The sequence below is a fragment of the Triticum urartu genome, chromosome 2 (assembly GCF_003073215.2).
Source record: "Triticum urartu cultivar G1812 chromosome 2, Tu2.1, whole genome shotgun sequence".
Taxonomy (NCBI): Eukaryota; Viridiplantae; Streptophyta; class Magnoliopsida; order Poales; family Poaceae; genus Triticum; species Triticum urartu.
Window position 1 is genome coordinate 690,007,111 of NC_053023.1, and position 13,888 is coordinate 690,020,998.

At 39.8% G+C, this 13,888-nt stretch overlaps 1 long non-coding RNA gene across 3 annotated transcripts; it reads left to right on the top strand.

Annotated features, from left to right (window-relative positions):
• Positions 1 to 1,555: 1,555 nt before the first annotated feature.
• On the top strand, positions 1,556 to 5,894 carry LOC125539773. Of its 3 annotated transcripts, XR_007297014.1 has the most exons (6): positions 1,560 to 1,993; positions 2,391 to 2,613; positions 2,970 to 3,343; positions 3,430 to 3,504; positions 3,911 to 4,041; positions 5,628 to 5,894. It is a non-coding gene; the product is annotated as an uncharacterized LOC125539773 (long non-coding RNA). The 3 variants fall into 3 exon arrangements; XR_007297015.1 differs by having other exon boundaries at positions 1,556 to 1,993; positions 2,947 to 3,504; XR_007297013.1 differs by having other exon boundaries at positions 1,558 to 1,993; positions 2,970 to 3,504.
• The last annotated feature ends 7,994 nt before the right edge of the window (positions 5,895 to 13,888 follow it).

Sequence of the window (13,888 nt, forward strand, 5' to 3'; positions counted from 1 at the left end):
TTGACCCTTTTTCTATTAGTGATAGTACGTAGCATCGACCAAGCACGGAGATAAGAGAGGACACTTCTCTTTATTAGCACGGAGATTCTCTTTATTAGCTAGCTAACACAATATATGAAACCCCTAAATTAATCCTACAAAACCCCCAACCCCACCCCCACCCCCCTTTAAAAAACAAAAACCCCAACCCCTGAACTACTGATGTGTGGACGCTTTTTGGTCCCGGTTGATGCTACCAACCGGGACAAAAGGCCCCCCTGGCTGGGCAAGCCGCAGCGGCCACGTGGAGCCTCATCTGTCCCGCTTCGTGGGCGAACCGGGACTAAATGTATTGGTCTTTAGTAGCGACCCTTTAGTCCCGGACCGGGAACCGGGACAAATGAGCCTTACGAATTGGGATAAATGGGCATTTTTCTACTAGTGTTTATGGATCTTCTCTATAACTACCCCCCCCCCCCCCCCCCCCCCCCCTCGGTGAGTCCCCCCCCCCCCCCCCCCATTCTCAAGGAGTGTAGGGCCCTCACCATGGTTTCTATCCAATCGAAGTAATCCAACAATTCATCCTGTAAAACCCTGTGATTTTATGCCCGTGCATGTAGCATTGCTCTTTTTAAACTATGGTTATTACATCATAAAATAGATACAGTTCCGCTAATCATAATGTCGTCTTCTCGCAAAAAAATTATCATAAAGTCGTATGTGATTTATTTTCAGTGGATTTCGAATACATGCAACTATAATGAAACGAAGCTAGGAGCTAACTCCATCGAGCCGGAATAGAAGGAACACAATTAACTGTGCAGCAATATTTTTCTTTTTTGCCATACATCGGGTGCAAAGGCAATCCATAGTGGATGTTAGGTAGGGAGGACATTTCACCGAAAGGACATTGACAAATATGAATGTATAATCTCTTATACTTTCTAACTGTCGTAAGGTGAATATTTGTGCATGCTTATGACCGGTGATGTGTTTGACAGTGTTGGCACAGGCCCGGCCTCGACGCTGCGATCCGTCGTGTACTTTCCGGCGAGACGCACGTACGAGACTAGCTCGAGTACTTTCCGAGCTAACCGGTTCCGTCGGAGAGATAGACGTAGACGTACACGGCAAGCTGCACGTACACACCAAGCTGACTAGCAGGCTGCTGGATCGATTTTCCTTCAACCGAACACACGCACGTATAGAAAATACAAGCTGCCGGCTTGCCTGATCGATACGAGCTAGTTCAGCGATACACACACGGTACACGGGACGCCGATGGATCGCAACAGAGGCGTGTCGCTCCTGGGATTTTATTGCTTTGATCTGGTACAGGTTTACAGGGGAACCACGTACAGGTATATATCTCCCCTAATTTATATCTATATTTATACCTTATATATATATACTAATAAACCAGTGATGGCTTCTGGCCGTACGTCGTCGTCGTTTTTGCAAAAAAGTCCCTCTATTTTTAAGAATTCAACCCGCCATCCTTTCTTAAGTGAGAAAAACGTTTTGTTCGGAAATTTATAAATAAAACCCTGTGGTTTTAGGGATTCAACCCCCGGTCCTCGGTGAGTGAATAAAAAATGGTTTCTGGGCTGGTGCGGCGGCGCTCCCGACCCCGATCGGGAGCAGGACAACGGCGGCAGAGATCCGGGAGGCGGGAAACGGCGGGGAAGTGGCGGAGGTCGGGATCCATCCCGGCGGTTTGTAGTGGAGGCTGGCCGCGGCGGCGCTCCCGATCCCCGATCCGATCGGTAGCAGGACGACGGCGGCAGAGTTCCTGGAGGCGGGGAACGGTGGGGAAGTGGCGGAGGTCGGGATCCATACCGATGGTTCGTAGTGGAGGCCGGCGGCGGCGGTGCTCCATGGCTGTGGCGACTCGGTCTTCTGGGAAGAAGATACAAGGGAGGGAGACGAGGTGAGATGGAGAGAAGAGAAGGGAGAATAGGGACTGCGCGGGTACCTGCTGCTGGTCCGACGGCGGCTCCGGTCATCGGATCAGGTTTGTGTCAGGATTCCTCTCCTCCTCGCAAAAAAGTATGCCATGTCGTTGCTAATTGCTAGAGATGCCCTTCACAAGTTCAGCCCGTCGCCAACAGTAACCTCCAGGTCGTGTGAGAATTCACTGGCATGGGCATGCTCTCGCCTGATTAATTTTGTGTAGAAGATTTTTCATGAGTGCTTGAGTACATGTTCAATATACATAACAACTTCTCTGGTGACTTACTCAACTAATGGTTAGATACAATTTTAGCAGCAGTGAACAGACGCATGATACGTTTGTTATCTGCTTCTGAATGTTCATAATGTGTAAAATGATTCAATTTTTGTATGATTTTGCTTCAGAAGTTGAATCTGCAAAATCTTGAGAACATTGACTATATGCTCCAACACTGCAGGCCAACTCTTGATGGATTTCCAATGTGTTGCTGGGCTCCCAATTTTTTCCGTCGTGCAGTTGCTCCCCGTCTCCCTGTGTCGTCCCAAGATGGTCCGGCTGGGCGCTGTCCTGACGGCCGAGCGTGTGCTATCCACGGAACACAGCTCCTCCACCTAGGCCCTCCTCCGCAACGCCGGCGAGGACACTACTTCGTCTGAACCGATTATCACAACCACGCACAGGTACACACACATGCGCTCCCCTGCCACCCCTGCACTGATTTAAGGCAAAATCCAATTGGGACGTATTGATAGGCACCAATGTATTCTTGGTTGAGTTCCCATGTCTTGAATTACGTTGATCTTTTTGGTAAGATCAAACTGAACAAACTGAACATCACTTGCCCAAACAAGCTGAACGTCATGCTACATTATTGTAAATCATTTACCAGGACTTTGTGTTCTTTGTACAAAACAGCCAAGACCTCGATCACTTATTCGTAGAGCACAAGCGAAGACATCTTTCGTTGAATCCACATATATGTTCAGTTTTTTTAATTGATTTTGAAATTTCAGGAGCTTTATGGCACATGTAACAGGTCTTGGGCATGATGGCCGGACGCGATGAGGAGGACATACTGGATCCCCATGGACGCCAAGGATTCGAGGACATTGGCAGATGTAGAGGAGGCAATGAGGACGGAGATGATTGCGGCACACAATTTAAATAAACTAGAATATCCTGAAAATTATATTTGGTGTATAGAATTCAGTTTTAGTCTTTGAGTACATTTTCATGATTCGCTTACTCTAGTAGTGAGTAAAAATATATAAAACTACGTGACTTGTAAATTTTTGTGTCCGTCGTGCATCCCAACGATTCCACCGGCATCGGCCCTCCCCTACCGTGGTGCGGACTGCAGTATTAGCGGTCTCCTTGGAGTCCTGAAGCAGCTCAAGGGCATCATCCTTGGTGCGCCTCCTCAAGGCTTGATGCTTTCTACAGGAAAAATATGATTCTTTTCTTTGAGATGAGGAAAATTACTTCCCTTTCTACAGGAAAAGATGGTTCTGTTAGATAAATGTCTTCCCAAGTTAAAGGCACATGGCTCCGAAGTACTAATATTCTCTGAGGTACTGATTCTCTCTGTTACTCATGCACCTAGCTTGGTTGCTTCAGAAAGCATCATTACTATGATAAAAATATGATAGCAATCATGAGTTACAGAAATTCTTCTTGTGAGGTGATTTTGTGCCCATGCTCACATTCTATCTTGAGTTTTGTGACCCATATTATACGATATCTTCTTTGCATATTCATGATTGTGTGGAGCTTGCAAGATTAATTCATGCTGGCTTCTTAGCTTTTCATTTTTTATATTTGCCACAAGCCTGTTTTGCTATGTTATGGTTGATCTTCTTGCCCATCTCATGCTTTCAGCTCTCCCTTCTCATTCTATAGTGAAAATGTAATCTTAAATCATGACCAGAAAAAAATGTGCAAGTTCTACATGTTTACATGCATGCCATTTTTTTACAGGGGCACCATAACATATGAAAATTTTGAAGAGCTTTGTGAAGATTTGTGGGAGCAGCTCCGACTCCAATTAAAGAAGTTCCACGCAGCGGGCATGAAGATTGGTCACATCTATATGTTTAGTTGTGCTGCAGGTGATTATACTCTTCATTGAAGACTTATACTTTGAGGGGCTGTAATAGTAATGCAGGAATGTTGCATTGTTCCTATCTACCATCGACCATCATTACTTACTTTTTAATGTTCTTCTTGCTATTGGCTGGTAGCTTTTAGTAGCAATTTGGATAATTTTGTGCATAATATTCTGTCTGGTTTTGGGGCAAGAAAGGTCGGGGATTCTGTTGTGGGTGGATCATGGCCTCCAGAACAATGCACACTATACAGTAGCCTGAGCAAGTTATGGGCGGTGCCTTCAAATGGTTGTTAAATTGTTGCTCTTTTTCTATATGGATTAATGCGAAGCACCTCAAATTTCTCTTTTGAGGAATATATGTCTCTTTTTGTTCGATTTGAGTTCTTGCTCTCCCAGTTCAGAACATTTAGGACGTGATTTTGGAGAAACTTCGAGAGTAGGAATAAGTCGTCGTCGTCGTATTCAACTTTGTAATTAAAATGATTTAGAGTAGGAACCAGAGCTGAGATTGTTACTTTTTATGTAATAAAATGGGTTCTATAAGAAATGATTTTTTTTCACAAAGGTGGGGATTCAACTCTGTAGCTAGAAAATTGCTAGAGCGTACTTGAATTGTTGAAAGCGTGGATCATGTCCTATAGTAGCTATCTTTGATTTACAACCAGAGTTCACTTGTAATTATAGGTTGAAACTTTATATTATTTTGCCATCTTATTTCGTTTGTAAAAGTAGCTGCAACAAGTAGCAGTTTGAATTGATGCAAGCAAGTAAGCAACGCTTTGATTGGAAAATTTGTGTGTTGGCATAGGCTGAAGCAAGCACCTCTTCGTTCTGAATCAGTAGTTGGTGCAGCTAGCTGTAGCAAGCCCCAGATTAACTTAATGCTAGCAATTACTTGAGTCCTTGATCTGCTCTTGGCAATTGGGTAAACAAGCGCTTCTTTGATCTGTATGCCTGAATCTTTAGTTTGTGCAGCTAGCTGCTAGCAAGTAATTAAAGCCTTGATCTGCTCTTGCCGACAAAATAATCTTGGAAGAAACATCCAGATCACTCCACTATGGGCCCATCCAGTAGCTTATGCATCCTATAGTTAGCTTTTCAAGATTATCTGTCACTCCACTATTTACTGTATTGTTATAACTGCTCCATGTTCCATTGAACTCCATGCTGATTGCATCTTTGCAAAATCTGGAATATTGTATGACAAGGTAATTGTTGGAGTTTTAACTTCAATTTTTGTTGTTGTTACACAAAATGTTGCCTCCACCGACTTTTTGCCGAAAGACCATTAGCCATCGCCTAGACCTACTTTGCTGCAGGTTCTTTTTTTCTTTGTGCAAATTATGATTGAGCTATGTTTGTTTTACAGTGATTTACAGCCAGGGTTTACAGAAGATTAAACTAGCAATTAAAATTGATTTGAGAAAGTATTTAACGCAATTGGTCTCTTGGCATAGGCTCAAGTATAAAACTGATATGTAATATCTCCATATGTTTGTGCAAATTGATTTTGTAAGCTACTCTGAAAACTTTATTATTTTTTCAAGATTGATGTACTTGGTGCTAACTTCCATTTTCTCTCAACAGGACATGTGCTATTCTGAAAATGGAGCTTCTCTATTGGATGGCAGCTCATGATGGTAGTTTCAGATATGAAGCTAAGGAAAGCGCGCCTCATAATTCATTAGATGTAACCCAGTAGGGCCAATTAGATATTGTTGGTTGTAAATGACATGAGTTTTTAGCTTTCATAAAATCTAGATTTGTACTCTTTAACAATAAGCTGTGGAGGAGAGTGGTCTTAAATGTGCTGGTTGAATTTACCAATGTTGGTTATTTTGGTTTTACTGTCCACATTGCATAGTAAGTTTATATATTTGATACAAGTCAAGGCATATTTTACAAGAATGATTATAGATCCACCTATGCTGGTGCTAGATCTACCGCTCATGTGAATTGTATAAAATAATATGTCAATTCTGCAGTTAGAACACTTCATCTCACCTGTTTAGCTGAAGTGCTGCACTGGTCATCTCGCCTCTCTAACTGAAGTGATGCACTGCTGCTCTATGTTGGTGTGTGGTAGCAGCGAGTATACTTGATCTACCTTCGGCTAGACAAAAATATGACGATGTAATTTTGATCTAAATCTTGACTCTCCAATGTCAGGACAATTACGCCAGCAGCCTGCTGCTTTTACTCGTGCGTAGTATCATGCGTAATTTCATATTTAAAAAAATCAGTGCGTCTGCAAATGAAATATAAGAACACAAAAACAGCGTGCAATTTCCCAACCAGATAATGTACGTCTCCAAAAAAATAATTCTATTTTTCAAAAAAATATCCAAAAAATATTCTCCAAATTTACAGAAAAACGCCTTCTCAAAATAAATAGAAAATATCATGTATATCTAGGATGTATTGCATGCACCACAACTCTTTCATTAGATGAAAGTGCCGAGCTGAAGTAGGTCAGACAAACGATTATGATGTCTTATTCACGTCCAAATTACATGGCCCAAAATGTGATAGTCAGTGTAACTTTATTTTTGATGATTGCCAAAATTGGGTATATGAAGTGTTGTGTAAAGGTATGCATTGCATATTTTAATTTTTTTCGCCCGTTGCAACGCACGAGCATTTGTACTAGTCTCCCCCTAATAATAAAGCAAATATTGCTTCTGGTCGTCCGTCATTAAAACTGCCCCTAAAGTTGTAAATTATTACCCACCAATGCCACCGGTAAGTGAGAAAAACGTTTGGTTTGTTTTATTTTGTTTCGTCTACGGCGGGCATAGCTCAAAAGGAAGAGATCCCCTCTTATGAAATAAATATGCACACAACGCACTTGTTGGTGCCTTCACCTACCACGCTGGAGGTTGTGTGTTCGATCCCCACCCTTTCCCTTTTTTCCAAGAGATCAAATACTTTTTGAAATTTTCATATCTTTCAAACCCTAACTCCAAATCTAACATGTCATATATGATAATTCATCAGAAAAATGTGTAGATTCCAAATATTCCCTTATCATTAATTTTTATAAATATCATTAATTTTTAGAAATATGTTCAGGGTGCAAACTTAAATAATACGTTCTTTATATGATGAGATATTTTAGAAATGCCTATTACATATGCCCTTATAGATTGGTTGTTTTTTGTGGAGCAATCCGATATGTTTGCAACCAAATTAAGTCTTGAATTGAATTATGGTTGCAAATGCACATATATTTTTATATATGCAAACACATATATGACAAAAATAATGCTCTTACGCACATGCTATCATTGAATACTAAAATGTACTTTGCTATTTTCATTCTAATGCAATATTTTTTGGGCATCACCGAGAAACAACATCAAATGCATAAACATATACCGGCAACTAGGTAGATATTTGTGTTGTATAATGAATTCTAAACACCTTGAGTACACTTCAAAAATCATCACACATTTATGTTTTTTCACAACAGCACTTAGCATGTTGTTGTTGCGTGGCATCATGAAAGATTTCAAGGGATTTGTTGTGTCGTCAAGTGTGTGTATGAGGGGTGAATTTTTTTCTTCCGTTGCAACGCACGTGCATGTTTGCTAGTTAATAATAATAAAGCACGGAGTGCTTCTGCCCATACATCATTAAAATTGCCCCCGAAGTTGGAAAAAATTACCCACCAATGCCACCTATAAGTTATAAAAAACGTTGCACACAGAAAAAATTTGACTGGGCCGGCCCATTTCAGAATATCTAATACTACGCCCAGCGCAGATTAATTATTTTAGCCGATTCTAATACTACGCCCAGCGTTAGAAAATTATTTTATCAAATCCCAAAAAAATGTTAGCCGATTCTAGAAATGTTCGCAGATTAAACAAAATGTTTGCATATAATATGTTCATGAATTCAGAAAACGTTCTTGATTTTACAAAATGTTCGTGATTTTAAAAAGTTCACAATTTCAAATATGCTCATGAGTTTAAGAAAATGGTCATGATTTTTAAAAATTGTTCATGTTTTCACAAAAATGAGAGTGATAGTGTATATCGATGATGTAGTAAGATGTGATCATTGCCATTCGAAATTATGATTTTTTTTCTCTCATTGGAACGCACAGGCATGTTTACTATATTAATAAAATATGCATTGCTTCTGCCCGTTCACCAGCAGCATTTTTTTTACAGAAGACCCCCTTTGTTTTCAGGTAATTAACCCGCTATATCAGTTAAGTGAGAAAACGAACCCTTTTTTACCGTTTTATAGAAAACCCCCTTCTTTTTCTGATAAATAACCCGCACTCCCAGAAAACGTATCGTTTTTGCATTTTTCTATAATTAACCCGCATTCCATCTAGAACAAATAATAGTTTATCAAAATGCATCTTTTAAACCCTAACTCTAATTTTAACATGTTATATATTAAATTTGATTAGAAAAATATGTAGAATATGGATCTGATGTTATTTTACCTGTTAAACATTTTTAAAATGCTATTTAGGATGCAACCTTAATGAATAGCGCACGATCCATCTTTCTTTGGTATCGACACCGACCCGGATTACAATGAACACCCCATCAAAGCCAAATTGGAGATAGAAGAAACCGTCGATAACCTTGCATGTACGCCTCGGCAAAATATTGCATGAAAATAAAGCAGATTCTCATCTAATGCCGAGAGAGACGCCTCGGCAATATCTATTGGGGTCTTAGTCATGGTTATTGGGTTAGGGCCGTGCGTTATTTTCTTTTCCCGTTGCAACGCACAGACTCTTTTACTAGTACTACCTATCCTACCTATACACGGCCGACTCGGCCAGGGCTACATGTCCGTGCCGGACTCAGTTTTGCCTATTTGTGATTATATCCAACAGACAGAACCCTTATGGTTATAAACGTGTACAAGCATCAGTTGTTCCGATACAATATTCATTTAGTGGTGATTATTAAAAGCTAAGATCAACTCTAGCAGAGTTATCCTTAGGTGCCGATCGGCATAATAACCGCATATATAGTGGTCATGGTTGAAATGAGCGGTCTAACATAGTCGCCATACACCTCTCGGCCTGCATAATTTATGAAGGCCGCTTCAAATTAAGTCCGTGAGCCATGATATTTGCACGTTATCAGACATTGGTGTGGAGTCCTCCATCCACCAACAGCTCGCACAAGAGAGAAGTTTTAGCCCGGCATCTTAATCATGCGTGTAGCCTGATCAATGGCGTTGTTATCCGTATACCTACTGCTTCCTCCCCTGTCAATGACAGGGGCACTTTTCTATCGGAAATAGCAGGAACTAGTGTGCACTGCAGCGTTTTGCATGTGTTTCCCACCCTCCTGCGCCAATCCAGTCCCGTCTCCCATCGGAGCGCTCCCAATTGCCCCCTATCTAAACCAGGCCACCCCGCTCGGCGGCGCCACTTCACCCCCTATATTCCCCCGTTCATGTCATCGTCACGCTCACCCCCATCAACCCTTCTGGCCCAGCATCACTCTACCCCCTATCTCTCCCCATTCCTTGTCGCCGCCACACTCACCCCATCGCCCATGCTGCGATAGCCGCACCCTCCTTGCGGATCTTTCCCCAACAAGACCAAAGAGGACCGCAGCGAGAGTGTTCTTAGAGAGGATGTGCTCTGTAAGACTAAATTAGTCATCGGCTTGGAGTGTCTCCTCACCACCCTCGGCTACTTTGACCCAATATTGGTGGTCAGAATGGTGGAAATGGACAGCGCGCTCAGGCCGACCATAAAAAATGTGGCCAACCTTACAAATATGGATAGAGAGAGAGAGAGAGAGGTTTGCTGGGCTCGTCGTGTTCAACATCACGAGGATCCATATTAGAAGATAAAGAGTGGTTTTTCTACACCCACCCTCAGTGCACCCACGGACAAAAAATATACCAAAACATTTCGAAAAAATCTAAAACTTTGTGGAAATGAGCATCAACAAATGTTATTGGCACATGCAAAGTTTGGTGGTCAAATAACATTCAAGGAGCTCTGTACAAAAAAATCACTGAAAGGTAGTCAAAATGTAAGTGCACTGTTTGAGCAGATTTTATAATTTTGTTTTTTTGTACAGAGCTCCTTGAATGTTATTTGAATACCAAACTTTGCAAGTGCCAATAACATTTGTTGAGGATCACTTTCATAAGTTTCAGATTTTTTTTTTGAAATGTTTTGATATGTTTTCTTGTGTGGATGCACCGAAGGTGAGTGCAGCCACTACTTTCCCCAAAAGATATGTTTCCATGGCCGGCATGGTCGTCACCTGCAGCACAGGACGGACTCGAGCATGACCTTCTATTCGGTAATAAACTCTGATAGCTCATAAATTGAGCGCAATGCACATGGTTTGGTTTCTTGTGATGGAATCAACCCACTAGGCTTTAAGTCTTAGACTTAACTAGAAAAAGGGCCCGCGCGTTACAACGGGACGGCGTTCAAATCAACCCATCGAGAACATAAATATCATTTGGTCAAAAAAAGAAGAAAAAGGGCCCGTGCGTTACAACGGGACGGCGTTCAAATCAACCCATCGAGAACATAAATATCATTTGGTCAAAAAAAAGAACATAAGTGGCTGGGAGCACTTAAGAAATAGTCGTGCTAATATTACACATTTAGAAATTGACTACACACAAGCTTAGAGGCCACAATTTATTCTAAAAGCCTTAGTTTAATTTAGCGATTGAAACATCTATTATCCAATGTGTAAATACAAACAATGATTATATTGCAAGGAATTACTGTGTATTACTGGTAAAATCCAATAGCTTACTCAATCAAATGTTTGCCACTACTTTCCATCAGTTTTCATTAATCAAACAGTATAGCGTACAAACCCGCATCAAAAAATAATTCAAATCTCAAGAAAATCTGCTTCACTCTCTCCGTCTTATACAGACTTCCGAGTAATAGAATAGAACAAACTTGGACAACAAAGCAGGATGTACTTAGTTAATTTGATGTAGCAGCTTCTATAGAGAAGACGATATGGGAAAACAGGAAGAACTTGAAGAAGAAAAATTAAGTAAGATGCAAGTAACAACAGAAAAGAATTTGTAGCCTCAAGCAAATCTATGTCGCTCACTCAGTCCCAACTCCTCCGTAAAGACTTCCGATGAACATAATAGAACAAACTCACGTGTTTTGCCATGGAACAATGGCTAGTTTCTAGAATTAGTATTTTTTTTTCCTTCCCTTTCCTTATCTCCCGCTCTCCACTAATAATAAAGTGAAACTTCTTATAAAGCCAAATTGCATAGTCTGGCTTTTGAAAGGAAAAAAATACACTACAACATGAAGTGATGTTTGGCACACAACCTGGCAAACAAATAAAGATTAATTTGGTCAAAACTAAGGTCAAATTCTGCCTGACTCCGTAATATTATTCTTCATACACAATTATCTTTTACTCTAATGTGTTAATACACAACACTTAAGAAATGACTTACACAACAATAGAACCATTAATAGTGATAGCAGAAGACCTTCATTCAGTATTAAATATATGTGCACAATGATCATGTCACAAAACATGCAGAAGATTGCTTGAGAAACTACATGTTGTAGATATTCCCACCACTTTTTTGGATTTGCAAAGATTCATCTATATTTAAACAGTTTAAAAATTCAAATTAAAACTTCTGTAATAAAAAGTCATTTTCATAAGATCTAGAATCCAAGATTTACACAAAGAGAAGTAACATAATTTGATATATATAGGTGAAGAAATTTTTCTGGAACTATCACATTGCATCAGATGATTATACTGTGAGCAAAGTATGTATATATACTACTTACTACTGCTTGAACTTTGCGGCCATTGAGAAATATAAGCAGAGTTAAGTGCAGTTACATGTAACATGCCCGTGCATTGCAACGGAAGAAAAACATATAATGAATATGCAAACGGAGAAACAATATATCTAAATGTCATACTAAAACGTGGAAATGTGACGTAACTTACAAAGCTTATTTTTTCCGATTTATCCCAAAATTAGTACCTAAATAACGCACTGAATAAGGGCAACAGGTCATAGAGAAGTCAAATGCAAAACAAACTGAATTTGCATGGAGCTCCTTAAGAATCAGAGGGGGCCAATGTCTCATTGCCTGGATCTCCTGCAAGGCTGCAACAATCAATAGAGGCTTTTGCTTCTCTTATAGTATTGTAGTAGTCACGATAGCAGCGAAGACTACTGTGACACTAATATTATTATATCAGCCAAGATTTTAAGATTAGACAAAAAAAGTACCTTCGGTTATTGAAGGTACAAATTATTAGTTTTGGGAATCCTTGGATAGAGAATTATATTTGTGGCCCATTGATCATGTGGATGGAATAAGATGGACATGACACACACTGAAGTAATTCTCAGGTAAATTTCGGGTAAAAAATATATCTTAATCTTCATATAAATTAGATAGAAGGAAATATCATGAAGATGTATGCAGAATTGCAGACATATGTTCTCACTTAACCAAATAAGCAATGCAATTCGAAGTCAACATTTGTGTCCGCCCATATTGTAGTATACAGATAAAGTAATTCGTCTCATGTTCTAGTATTGAAAATAAAGTAATCTTCAGAACTGATGTACCACCCTTATCCCACGAACTGCATTTGACAAGATAATTAGTAAAAGAACCAAGCAGATTCTTTCTGGTGAAATAAAATATATTTGCATGCTTAGACGCGTATTGAACCCTGCATGTTTAATTCAATCGTGCATCATGTTTTCTGCTAACCCTGCTACATCCCTTGTCAAAGTTTTGACTTTATTAAATCGTCAGGAAAGTAGTTTAAACTCTGAAAGAGGACAGGAAGTACCACTGTTTCCACCAAAACATTAATATACGTTAGGCATAATTACGCATAAAAGAGTGAGAAAAATGGTTTCTTGTTCACTATAAAATATGAGCCTGAAAACCATTAGAGTACCAGGTTTGTGTTTTTTGACATTCAACTCCCCTTAAACATTCTGGTGCTTCTGTTCTGCTAACTGTACATGCTTTGTTTCTGTATCAATACTGTTACATCCGTACCATGTGACATGCTTTCACTGTTCTGATGTTTCTCCTATCCTCAAGTTTATTAGTAAATTTTATTTGTACTAATAAACCCAGCAGTCATAAAAAAACTGAAAGATTGAAAGACACGTATAAAGATGATCTTATAAAACTTGTTCAAAGTTTTCCTCATGGCATCATTTTCTCTTAACTCGGTAAAATACGTTTCCAGTTGTACACATATGGTGCCAGCAGTGTGAATACTTTAAGACGGAATGATAAAATCACAAGTGCTGCAACATTTAATCCTACAAAAACAATTCAAGACACGTTTGTACTGAATATGTTAGATGTCAATACCAAGAGCATACCAATTTATCAAGAAGGGTGGTGAATTGTGAGCAGAACACGCTAGAAAGACAAAGCCTTTAAGATGTCCCTTTGAACATGAGATGCGGATCATTTGTATTTACTGAATAGGTTCTGCTCCTGCCATTTATCTAACAAATGATTCAAGTTCCCCAGTTGCATCTAATTTTTTTAAGTAATTAAAGATGTCAGATGTTAAGTTGCTCACAGGGAATACAAATCTGCATCTCAAGCTCAAAGGTGCGGCACACAAGATTTCGTTCACTCATAGTCATACAATTTTTACAGAATTCATACAAACAATTGGTCAAATGGCACGCTCATTGAACGAGGCATTATCAAACACAATCATAAGCACAGAAGAAACTCACCTACATCTATCTCTATGAACCAGCAAAGGCATCCAAAATCCCACAACAATTCCACCATATTGCCCAATGCCATGCAGCAGCCATAAAATCCCAGTCACATA